The sequence below is a fragment of the Pinus tabuliformis genome, chromosome 6, assembly GCF_031772625.1.
Source record: "Pinus tabuliformis cultivar Carrire ecotype Pingquan chromosome 6, CPIR1, whole genome shotgun sequence".
Taxonomy (NCBI): domain Eukaryota; kingdom Viridiplantae; phylum Streptophyta; class Pinopsida; order Pinales; family Pinaceae; genus Pinus; species Pinus tabuliformis.
The window spans coordinates 1,576,715,668-1,576,727,423 of record NC_142292.1 but is presented as its reverse complement, the minus strand read 5'-3'; the positions used below and the strand labels follow the sequence as shown (position 1 = coordinate 1,576,727,423).

General features: G+C 37.4%; 1 pseudogene; it reads left to right on the top strand.

Annotated features, from left to right (window-relative positions):
• Positions 1 to 1,248: 1,248 nt before the first annotated feature.
• On the top strand, positions 1,249 to 9,225 carry LOC149264818 (transcription factor MYB123 pseudogene; annotated as a pseudogene).
• The last annotated feature ends 2,531 nt before the right edge of the window (positions 9,226 to 11,756 follow it).

The window sequence follows — 11,756 nt, the reverse complement described above, 5'->3', positions numbered from 1 at the left end:
TAAAGAAATTAATAAATTAATTAAATAATAATAATAATAAATGAAAAATTAACAAGATAATGGCCGACCAAATTTCTTATATCTTTTCTTGAAAAACCTATATATACCCTAAATAGAACTCTTGGATAAATCATTAAAATTTGGTGAATATCTATTGACGCATCCCCTGATGATGGACTCACTTGGTAGTCCGAAACGTTGGGTTCACAAAACTCTATAACGGGGCATACTTTGTACTTCTCGAATAGACCATTTTGGAAGCATTTATGGGTTTATCTATTTTCTAGTTGGGTAAATATGGTTTGCACTCTTAAATATTAAGTTACTATTTATGGACAGTTGTGGGCCTAGTCAATATTTTCGGAAATTTTGGACATAGATTAATACCTATTTACACTTAATGTTATTTATTTTTGTTTAAATATTGGTTGCAAAAGTCTCAATTTCTGCTGGTTTGGTGGGACCAGTGCTATATCAATCACTGGTCCCTACACAACATTACACATCTCTCCCCTAATGTTGAATGGTTATATTATTTAGGTGTTACAAAACAACTCATTGAAAGCCTATTTTTATTGGAATCTACTAGAACAGCTAAATTTACAAAGAGAGATTTAAGTTATTTTAGTTATTAATTAATAATATTTTTATTTCTCATTTTTAAATATTATATTAAAATTTACAATTTGACCATATAATTTTTTTGAAATATATTATTTTATAATGTTTTATTTTATTTTATGATTTTTCACTATTAAATCTTTTTTATATGTATATTAATTTTATTTTTTATATATACATTAATTTTAAAAATAATTTAATTTTGAAAGGTCTATGGATCTGAATTTTTGCTGTATTAAATTTTAAATAGTCAATTTTTTTTTTTTTTCAGATGTAATGATTTAGAGAGAAAATTGCTCACCCCATGATCCGACCCTGTTCAATCTCCACCTTACCCATTTTTCGTTTTCTCATAATTTTGGTATTGATTTTCTACATTTTTAAGTCCGCGAGAGGTGATAGTCTTTGATTTTGGCTTTTGTAAGAAAATCTGTTGTTTGGCAAGAAAACGAGTTACAGATGTGCCCTTCCAAATCATGAACTTGAATTGTCACATGCTCATTACTTGCCCAACAATTGAGCAGAGGAATCTAATTTTTTATATATATATGTATACACTCAACCCAAGGGGCCAGTGCCATATCTGTTTGTTCCCAGCAGTTGAGTTACTGGAAACGAATATCCAGGATGGGTAGATCTCCTTGCTGTTCAAAAGAAGGGCTCAACCGTGGGGCCTGGACTGCCAAGGAGGATATGATTTTGTCTCATTACATTCGAATTCAAGGCGATGGTGGATGGAGAAATCTGCCCCAGAAAGCAGGTGAATTTGACTGTATCTCTTACTATTTCTTAATAGTGTTGAAAATGTAATTTCAACCGCACATCAGTGGACCCATGCAGCAGCATTAAGGAAATAAACATGCAGCATTTAGTTTGCCAAAACCGCTTCAGCAAAACCACCAGAGCATATCGGACCGCCTTCGATCAGAAAGCAGTTTCCGTATAATCGAGCCCGATTCAATTATCCTCAGCCACGTGGTCCTCTATATACGTCAGCAGAACTGACATTTCGGAGCCTAAAGTTCAGCAGAAAAATGGCTCCCGAAATCCTCCACCGCCGTCCGATCTGCCTGATCATTCTCCGTCGTCCATCAACCAAAGTAGCATACGAGCCTGCATTAAAAATTATGCGTGGAGTAAAATTCAAGTTTCGTTGACCGCCGTAAAATCATTCAATGCATAGTTATTGTGGTTCGTAAGTTTTTGGTAGAACATTAAATTTTAATTACACTGGAGGTATGGGCATATGCATTTTACGTGTTATATCTTTTGTAAGGCATACATATTATATGTGTTTTTGTTTTTTAAAGCGTTGACCATATATATTGTGAACATGTCGTAAAACCCACGGCAGTACATAATGTTTTGTTTTAAGTTTTTCATATTACGAGCCAAGTGAAAAACGTGCTCTGTATTTTTGTTGTTGTATATTTGCACATGGGATGAAATAGAAGCTAGCAGCAGCTAAAGAATAGGGGGAGCGTTGATTTTTGAAAAGAGGATATATGCACAGCAGTGCGGGGAGTATGAGTTTTTGGAGTTGCATATGTAAAAAAATTTTACAGCAGTATGTGTAAAATAGTTTTACACCAGTAAGTGAAAAAGGATCTTTACAGCAGTTTATATAAAATCTTTTCACAGCAGTAAATGTAAATGAGTTTTTACACACCAGCAGTGTAAATTCTCAGGAGGAGACAGAGTAAATATTTTGTTGGATGAATGTTGTTTTTGGTGAATCCCTCTCAGCAAAGAGGATGAATATGTATCAGACATTTTGTTTTAATGAATAGAAATCTTTTTCTGGGTATGTAATACTCTATTCTCAGACAAAATTTTTTAAAGCTTCCCTGTGCAAAGGATCATGTGGAGAGAAGGAAACAGAGCATTGCCTCTGTGTGTGTTCAGTTTTTATTTGTTTTTGGGATTTTACCAGAAAAATCCCCAACAGTGGTATCAGAGCAGGCTTAGGCTCTTTGAAGGTGTTCAAGAAGCTGAAGGGAGGAGTCTTTTGTTGCAACAGTAAATCTTCTCCAGCAGAGTGAAGTCTCAGGCAAAAGATTCAGGTATTCCTCAAAGTTTTCTTTTTGTTACTGTTGAAGAAACAGTCAGTGTTTTAAAATACACAGTCAAGAAATTGAAGCATAGTTGAGGATGCAAGGAATGGCTAGCACCAGCATTAGTATGGGTATGTTTAATACCCAGCTCCCACAATTTAATGGGAAAAACTATGACTATTGGGCCATAACCATGAGAGCCATGTTTGTCTCACAAGATCTATGGGAACTTGTTGAATATGGGTTTGAAAAACTAGTAGATGAAAATCAATTTAACAACTTAACTCAGGCAGAGAGAGATCTACTGAAGAGCAATAGGAAGAAAGATTCAAAAGCCATTGTATTGTTGTATCAAGCAGTAGACCAGAGTGTGTTTCCAAGGATAGCAGCAGCTAAGACATCCAACGAAGCATGGCAAACCCTCAAAACAGCCTATCAAGGCATGGAGAAAGTGAAGACAGCAAAACTACAATTGACGAGGAGAGATTTTGAGAATCTGAGCATGAAGGAGTCAAACACTATTGACTCATTCTTCACACATGTGATTGGTCTGGTCACACAGATGAGGACTCATGGAGAAACCCTTGAAGAAAGGAGGATTGTGGAGAAACTGTTGAGGGTCCTACCCTCAAAGTTTGATGTGATTGTCACCACCATAGAAGAGACAAAGGATCTCTCAAACTTTTCAGTTGATGAGCTTCATGCATCACTGATAACACATGAGCAGAGGTTGAGTAGAAATGAAAAATCATCTCTAGAGCAAGCCTTTAAGACCCAGATGTCTTTTGGAAGAGGAAGAGATCAAGGCAGAGGAAACAAGAGAGGAAGAGGCAGAAGCCAGAATAGAGGTGGAAGGAACAGTCCAGCAAATGCTCAAGGAAGAGGCAGCAATCCAAATCAGAACCAAAGCCAAGGCAACAGCGAACAAAGAGGACAACATCATGCTCAAGGACAAAGGTATGAAAAATCCAATGTCCAATGCTATTATTGTAAAAAATATGGGCATTATGCCAGTGAATATAGGAAGAAGCAGCATGATATGAGTAATAGACAAAATGCAAATGTTACTAGAGAAAACATCAGCCAAGATAATGTGTTGTTATCTTGTAACATGGCTGAAACAAACAGTGAGGACATATGGATTTTAGACTCAGGTTGCAGCAACTATATGACAGGAAACATAGCCCTCTTTTCTGCCCTAGATAAAAATGTGAAATTAGAAGTCACACTAGGAACTGATAGCAAAATTTTTGTTATGGGAAAAGGAGAGGTAAAAATATTTACAAAGAAGGGTGAAAAGAAAACCATAGCATATGTCAACTATGTCCCTGGAATGAGATGTAACCTCTTGAGTATTGGACAGCTTGTTCAAAAGGGTTACAATGTTTTTTTTGTGAATGATGTGTGCACCATCATGGATATAGCACTCAGCAAACGATGCATTGCTGAAGTGAAGATGACAAGGAACAGGATGTTCCCTCTTAGAATAAGGGCAGATTTGAAAAACAAAGGAGAAATTGCAACAGTCACCCAAGAGGCTTTCCAAAGCATGCCAAAGGATGAAAATTGGTTGTGGCACTTGAGATTTGGACATTTCAATTTTGGAGGTCTAAACTTGTTAGAGAAATTGCAGCAGTCACCCAAGAGGCTTTCCAAAGCGTGCCAAAGGATGAAAATTGGTTGTGGCACTTGAGATTTGGACATCTCAATTTCGGAGGTCTAAACTTGTTAAGCAGAAAAGGAATGGTAAGAGGATTACCATTGATAGAGAAACCAGACAGCGTTTGTGAAGGTTGCATTTTTGGGAAACAACATAGAGAAAGTTTTCCATCAGGTAAAAGCATAAGGGAAAAGGCACCCTTAGAGATCATCCACTCATATTTATGTGGACCAATGCAAGCTCCATCATTAGCAGGCAGCCAATATTTTCTAACATTTATTGATGACTTTACAAGAAAAACTTGGGTATATTTTCTTAAAAACAAAAGTGAAGTGTTTGAAAAATTCTGAAATCTCAAAGCACTTGTGGAGAACCAAAGCGGGCCGCATATAAAAGTTTTGAGAACTGACAGAGGAGGTGAGTATATCTCCAAGGAATTCCTACGATTTTGTAGAGAAAATGGAATTCACAAACAGTTTACAGCTAGGTACACCCCACAACAAAATGGAGTTGCTGAAAGAAAGAACAGAACCATCATGGATATGGCGAGGAGCATGTTGAAGGCAAAGCATTTGCCAAATGATTATTGGGCTGAAGTTGTAAATTGTGCAGTGTATATTTTGAACAGGTGTCCTACAAAAGCAGTGTTGAACAAAGTTCCGGAAGAAGCATGGAGTGGGAGAAAACAAGATGTCACCCACTTGAAAGTTTTTGGATGTGTGGCTTATGCACACATTCCAGATCAACTAAGGAGGAAGTTGGACAGCAAAGGGGAGAAATGTCTCTTCATTGGATACAGTGAGGAATCCAAAGCTTACAGGTTGTATATCCCATCTACCAAGAAGTTTTTTGTCAGCAGAGATGTTCAATTCATTGAAGAAGAAGCTTGGGATGGAAGCATAGAGAAAACAGTGAATGTTAAAAACTGTTTGTCTCATGATGAAGATGATGAGGAGGTGGTTGAAATGCATCCCCAAATAGCAGCGCCAACACAAGGACAGCAAGGGACACCATTGAGGATAAATGAAAGTGCTTCTCCAAGCACACCACAAGGAGGAAATTCAAGTACATCTTCAAGCACTTGCACACCAAATGAAAGAGGTAAGAAATTTAGAAATCTAAGTGACATTTATGATGAAGGAATGAATTCCTTATTTGCCTTGTATTGTCATGTTGATGATCCTATTCATTTCGATGATGCAATTAAAGATAAGAAATGGATAGAAGCTATGGATGAGGAGATTAATGCCATAGAGAGGAACAAAACATGGGATTTGGTTGAGCTACCAAAAGGAAAAGAAGTCATTGGAGTGAAATGGGTTTACAAGACCAAGAGCAATGCTGAAGGTAAAATAGAAAGACATAAGGCAAGGCTGGTTGTCAAAGGGTACAAGCAGCAGTATGGGAGAGATTATGAGGAGACTTTCGCACCGGTTGCAAGAATGGAAACCGTGAGAGCAGTACTGTCCATAGCAGCTCAAAACAAATGGAAAGTCTACCAAATGGATGTGAAGTCAGCATTCCTAAACGGAGTGTTAATGGAAGAGGTTTATGTAGAACAACCTCTAGGCTATGAGAAGAAAGGTGAAGAGCACAAAGTGTGCAAATTGAAGAAAGCTCTTTATGGGCTGAAGCAAGCGCCAAGAGCATGGTACAGCAGGATAGATTCCTATCTATTGGATAATGAATTTGATAAGTGTGAAGGAGAACCTACCGTCTACATCAAAGAAAAAGATGGTAAAATTTTAATTGTTGTCTTATATGTTGATGATGTTATTTTCACAGGTAATGATGATCACCTCATTGAGAATTTTAAATCAGTCATGAAAGAGGAATTTGAAATGACTGACATGGGTTTCTTGAGATACTTCTTAGGCATAGAAGTAGATCAAAATGAAAAAGGAATTTTTATCTCACAAGCTAGATATGTAAATCAAGTGTTGGGCAGATTTAACATGCAAGAATGCAAAGCAGCGATCACTCCCACAGTAATGGGATTAAAACTCAGCAGAGAGGACAACAGCAAGGATTTTGATCCTAGTTTATACAAAAGTATTGTTGGCAGCCTTATGTATTTAACAGCTACTAGGCCTGACATTATGTTTGTTGTTAGTTTAATTTCCAGATTCATGGAGAGGCCAAAGGAGGCACATTGGCAGGCAGCAAAAAGAATTTTAAGGTATGTCAAAGGTACCAAAATGTTTGGCATTTTATATACTGTCTCAGAACATTCATATTTAATTGGATACACTGATAGTGATTGGGCTGGAAGTGTAGATGATTGGAAAAGCACTTCCGGTTATGTTTTTCATATGGGTTCAGGAGCCATTTCATGGGCTTCTAAGAAGCAGTCCATTGTAGCATTGTCTACAGCAGAGGCTGAATATGTGGCAGCTACAGTAGCAGCATGTCAAGCAGTTTGGATGAGAAGAATGTTGAGGAGCTTAGGCCAAGAGCAGGCAAAAGCAACAGTGATTTTTTGTGACAATAGCTCAGCTATTGCATTGTCAAAGAATTCAGTGTTTCATAAGAGAACGAAACACATTGATACAAGGTTTCACTACATCAGAGAATTGGTGAACAATGGAGAAATTGTCCTAGAACATTGCAGGACTCAAGAACAGGTAGCAGACATTTTGACAAAGCCATTGGATCAGAAAAGCTTTGAATTTTTGAGGAAGTGTTTGGGTATGACTGAATGCCCAACAGTTGAAATTAAAGGGGAGTGTTGAAAATGTAATTTCAACCGCACATCAGTGGACCCATGCAGCAGCATTAAGGAAATAAACGTGCAGCATTTAATTTGCCAAAACCACTTCAGCAAAACCACCAGAGCATATTGGACCACCTTTGATCAGAAAGCAGTTTCCGTATAATCGAGCCCGATTCAATTATCCTCAGCCACGTGGTCCTCTATATACGTCAGCAGAACTGACATTTCGGAGCCTAAAGTTCAGCATAAAAATGGCTCCCGAAATCCTCCACCGCCGTCCGATCTGCCTGATCGTTCTCCGCCGTCCATCAACCAAAGTAGCATATGAGCCTGCATTAAAAATTATGTGTGGAGTAAAATTCAAGTTTCATTGACCGCCGTAAAATCATTCAATGCATAGTTATTGTGGTTCGTAAGTTTTTGGTAGAACATTAAATTTTAATTACACTGGAGGTATGGGCATATGCATTTTACGTGTTATATCTTTTGTAAGGCATACATATTATATGTGTTTTTGTTTTTTAAAGCGTTGACCATATATGTTGTGAACATGTCGTAAAACCCACGGCAGTACATAATGTTTTGTTTTAAGTTTTTTATATTACGAGCCAAGTGAAAAACGTGCTCTATATTTTTGTTGTTGTATATTTGCACATGGGATGAAATAGAAGCTAGGGGGATCGTTGATTTTTGAAAAGAGGATATATGCACAGCAGTGCGGGGAGTATGAGTTTTTAGAGTTGCATATGTAAATTTTTTTTACAGCAGTATGTGTAAAATAGTTTTACGCCAATAAGTGAAAAAGGATTTTTACAGCAGTTTATGTAGAATCTTTTCACAGCAGCAAATGTAAATGAGTTTTTACACACCAGCAGTGTAAATTCTCAGGAGGAGACAAAGTAAATATTTTGTTGAATGAATGTTGTTTTTGGTGACACACCAGCAGTGTAAATTCTCAGGAGGAGACAAAGTAAATATTTTGTTGAATGAATGTTGTTTTTGGTGAATCCCTCTCAGCAAAGAGGATGAATATGTATCAGGCATTTTGTTTTAATGAATAGAAATTTTTTTCTGGGTATGTAATACTCTATTCTCAGACAAATTTTTTTAAAGCTTTCCTGTGCAAAGGATCCTGTGGAGAAAAGGAAACAGAGCATTGCCTCTGTGTGTGTTCAGTGTTTATTTGTTTTTGGGATTTTACCAAAAAAATCCCCAACAAATAGCGGATCTCAGTGAATCTCTTACAATTTAAGTTCTCTTTAGGGTTAAGTTATGTTAATCTTAATCAACTTAAAAGGCAAAAATTTGGTATTACACGTCTTAAGCGGTGTGGAAAGAGTTGTAGAATACGGTGGTTGAACTATCTTCGTCCCGGCATTAAACGCGGAAACATTTCCCACGATGAGAAGAAACTCATTATTCGGATGCACCGTCTTCTCGGCAATCGGTATGTCCACAATCACTGAACATCAGCTATTTACACACCAGCAGTTATTGATTCGTCCTGTCGGTGTCTCGAATGTTTCGAATTATTAGTAGCAGGGTAACAGATTCATGCATTAAGTACTCCATAAGTTTCTATATATGTATATGCCTGCAGGTGGTCGCTGATAGCAAGACGGCTGCCTGGTCGAACAGACAATGAAATCAAGAATTACTGGAACACCCATCTAAGGCAGAAGCTGCGGTCAGTGAACCGATCTCAACCCTGTTCAAGTACTCAAAATCTGAAGACGGGATCAAAATCTCAAACTCTCCTACAAAATCATGTGTTCAGAACCCCTCCGCTCAAAATAACGACGGCGGTGAAACAAGCAGAAATGATAAGATCAAATGGTTTCAGTAACCGTAGTTCAGATGACGCCCTCAAATTATGTAATTTTAAAGAAACTACCAACTTCTCGAAGTCGCCGTGCGACGTACTTGTGAATGATTCCATCACAGACGACGTTATTGTCGTTCAAACAGAAATTGAAAGCTCCACCTGTTCTAGGTCGGACCAGCAATCCCCACATTCCGATGAATTTGCAGGAGATGCAGCTACTTTAACCGACAATTTATCATATTTAAAGGAGGTATCGTCTCCCCACTTGGAATCTCCTCTTCTCTCCATCCCACTGTTCGATAGACTCTGGATTAGAAGAGTTCTACAGGGCCGCAGGGACAACCGAGTTTGAAGATATATCTTCTGATCAAAGGAATATGCAGCCAATTAATAGTTTTGTAGTCGCTGGTTATCAAGGAATGGAGGAATTTCATGATAACGATATACAACACAAAGATTGGATTCCTGAAGTCAATTATTTTTAGAAATCAATCTCAAGACTCACAGATGCAGAGCTTGCTACTCCGAATCCGGAGAGTTAGGGGAGGAAATAGATACAACCAAACTTGGCAGGAAAGACCATGGATAGATGCATAGGAAACGTCATCTACTAAGTTTCTTATTACTTTATTTCATAACGGATGTAATTAATTTAAATTTCGGCAATGTGGATTTAATTTAATTCGCGTACATTGTAATAAGCCTATGGGATTTTCATTTAATAATCGTAGCTAGGTGATTCGTTTGTGATGGATTTTTTTACAGAGTTGTTGATTTAGCGATGAGTTGAAATTGAACCGCTTATGGAAGAATATGAAAGGACGAATCTGAGGAGAATGAATTTAAAACACATTTGTTTAAGGTTCTTTAATTTCAATTTAAGTGGGATGTAATATGTTGTTTTTTGTTTTTTAAATTAAGGGTTTAGATTGATTTTTTTGGCGGCAGTGTATTAAATAGTATATTAAGTTATACTGATTTTTAACAAATTTAAGATTGATTTTTAACAAATTTAAGAAATTAGATTCGTGTTTATTGGTGCATCAATTTTTTAGGGATTTGAGATTATTCCAATTTTAATAAGTTTTTTTATGATAAATTCCTCATTATTATTTATAAGATTTATTTATATAACCAAATTTTATTTAGCAAAATGGTGTTGGAAGACATTAATTCCAACCACTCCCATTAATGTAGTTGCTGAACTGTTCTAGATAATTCAGCAGATATTTTAGGCATAGTTTCTAGAAATGGTTGACAAAATGAGCAAGCTTCTTGAAGAAGCCACTAACCCACCAAATTCGAGAAGTCTCTCTATTGTATATAAATATCTGTTTAGACATCGAATGAAAGTAAGCTCTGAGTTGGTTGTGTGTGCATCTTTGTAGCTTTGCTCTCTCTGATATGGTATAGAGCTGAGGGTTTCCACTGTGTCTAGTGTGTGAGGATGAGTTGTGAAGAGCTGTGAGACAGCTTAGTGTGTGTTGTGAGCTTGGGAGGTCCAGTGGCGGTGGTGGCAGCGGATGCACCTTGGACTGCAAGCACAAGTGGGCGTGCTTATTGTTAGAATGGGTGAGGTTGTGAGATTTCTTCTACAAGTAGTGTGGCTGTGAACTTGCAGTTCCCTAGAGAGATATGTTTGTGTGTGAAGAACTAAAGACTGCAGCCGAGTGTTTTCTCTGTTGCTCCTGGGAAATCCGTGTTGGGGTGAGAGTCGTGTGTGTGATAGTGACTGCTCACCCATAAAAGAATTGTGTGCTCTCTGATATCCAGCGTGGTGTGGTGCTCGTTGAAGAAATCAAAAGGACCACAGAGCAATGTGCGGAATGAAATCGTGAAGTGGTTGTTTGGTGAATTAATCTTTATGTGTGTGAAAACCTGGAGTTGAGTTGAAATTGAAGAGCGTTGAAACTGAAGGGCTGTGGACGCTGCTGAGGGTAGATCGAGCCAACTGGAGGAGAAGAAAGTCGATCGAGCCAACTGGAGGAGAAGAAAGTCGTTGTTGGGGACGATTGCTATTGGAATCTTCCCTGACAGATCGTTGTTGGAGTGTTGCTTGGAGTGGGGTAAACTTGAGCCAACAATGAAAAGTTGTGTTGTTTTTGGTGTTGCTGCATGACCCATAGAGGGTCGAACAAAGCCGTGATTGTGAGTGATCAGTGGAGAGATTCTTGTGGTCATGATTGTTTGCTGATATTAAGTACATAAGCAAGGAGCAGAGGAATTGTTTTAGGAAAGCCAGAAAGGCGAAGATGAAACTACACCAGCAAATAAACAAACATAGGCCCCTTAGCAAGAAGTCAAAAATGAAATGTTTTGTTGTAAGCCTAGCTGAGACTTAGACCAGCAGGCATGACAATTAAGAGTATAGTGTCTTGTGCTTTTGTTATATGGTTGGAATTAAGGGGAAGTGTTGGAAGACATTAATTCCAAACACCCTCATTAATGTAGTTGCTGGACTGTTCTAAATAATTCAGCAGATATTTTAGGCATAGTTTCTACAAATGGTTGACAAAATGAGCAAGCTTCTTAAAGAAGCCACTAACCCACCAAATTCTAGAAGTCTCTCTGTTGTGTATAAATATCTGATTAGTTGGTTGTGTCTGCATCTCTGTAGCTCTGCGCTTTCTGATAAATGGTCCATTACTTTTAATAAATTTAAAAGATTAGATTCATGTCACGTGGTACCCACCAATTTCCTATTTTATAGAGATTTAAGATTATTCCAATTCTAATAAGTTCCTTATTATTTTTTTGGAACATTCATTTATAATTCTTTTTCCTTAAGTTAAAATTGACCCATAATCTTTTTATACATAGTTAATAGAGTAAATTTTTTTATTATATTTATAAAATTTTCAATTATATCAACTACATTTATAT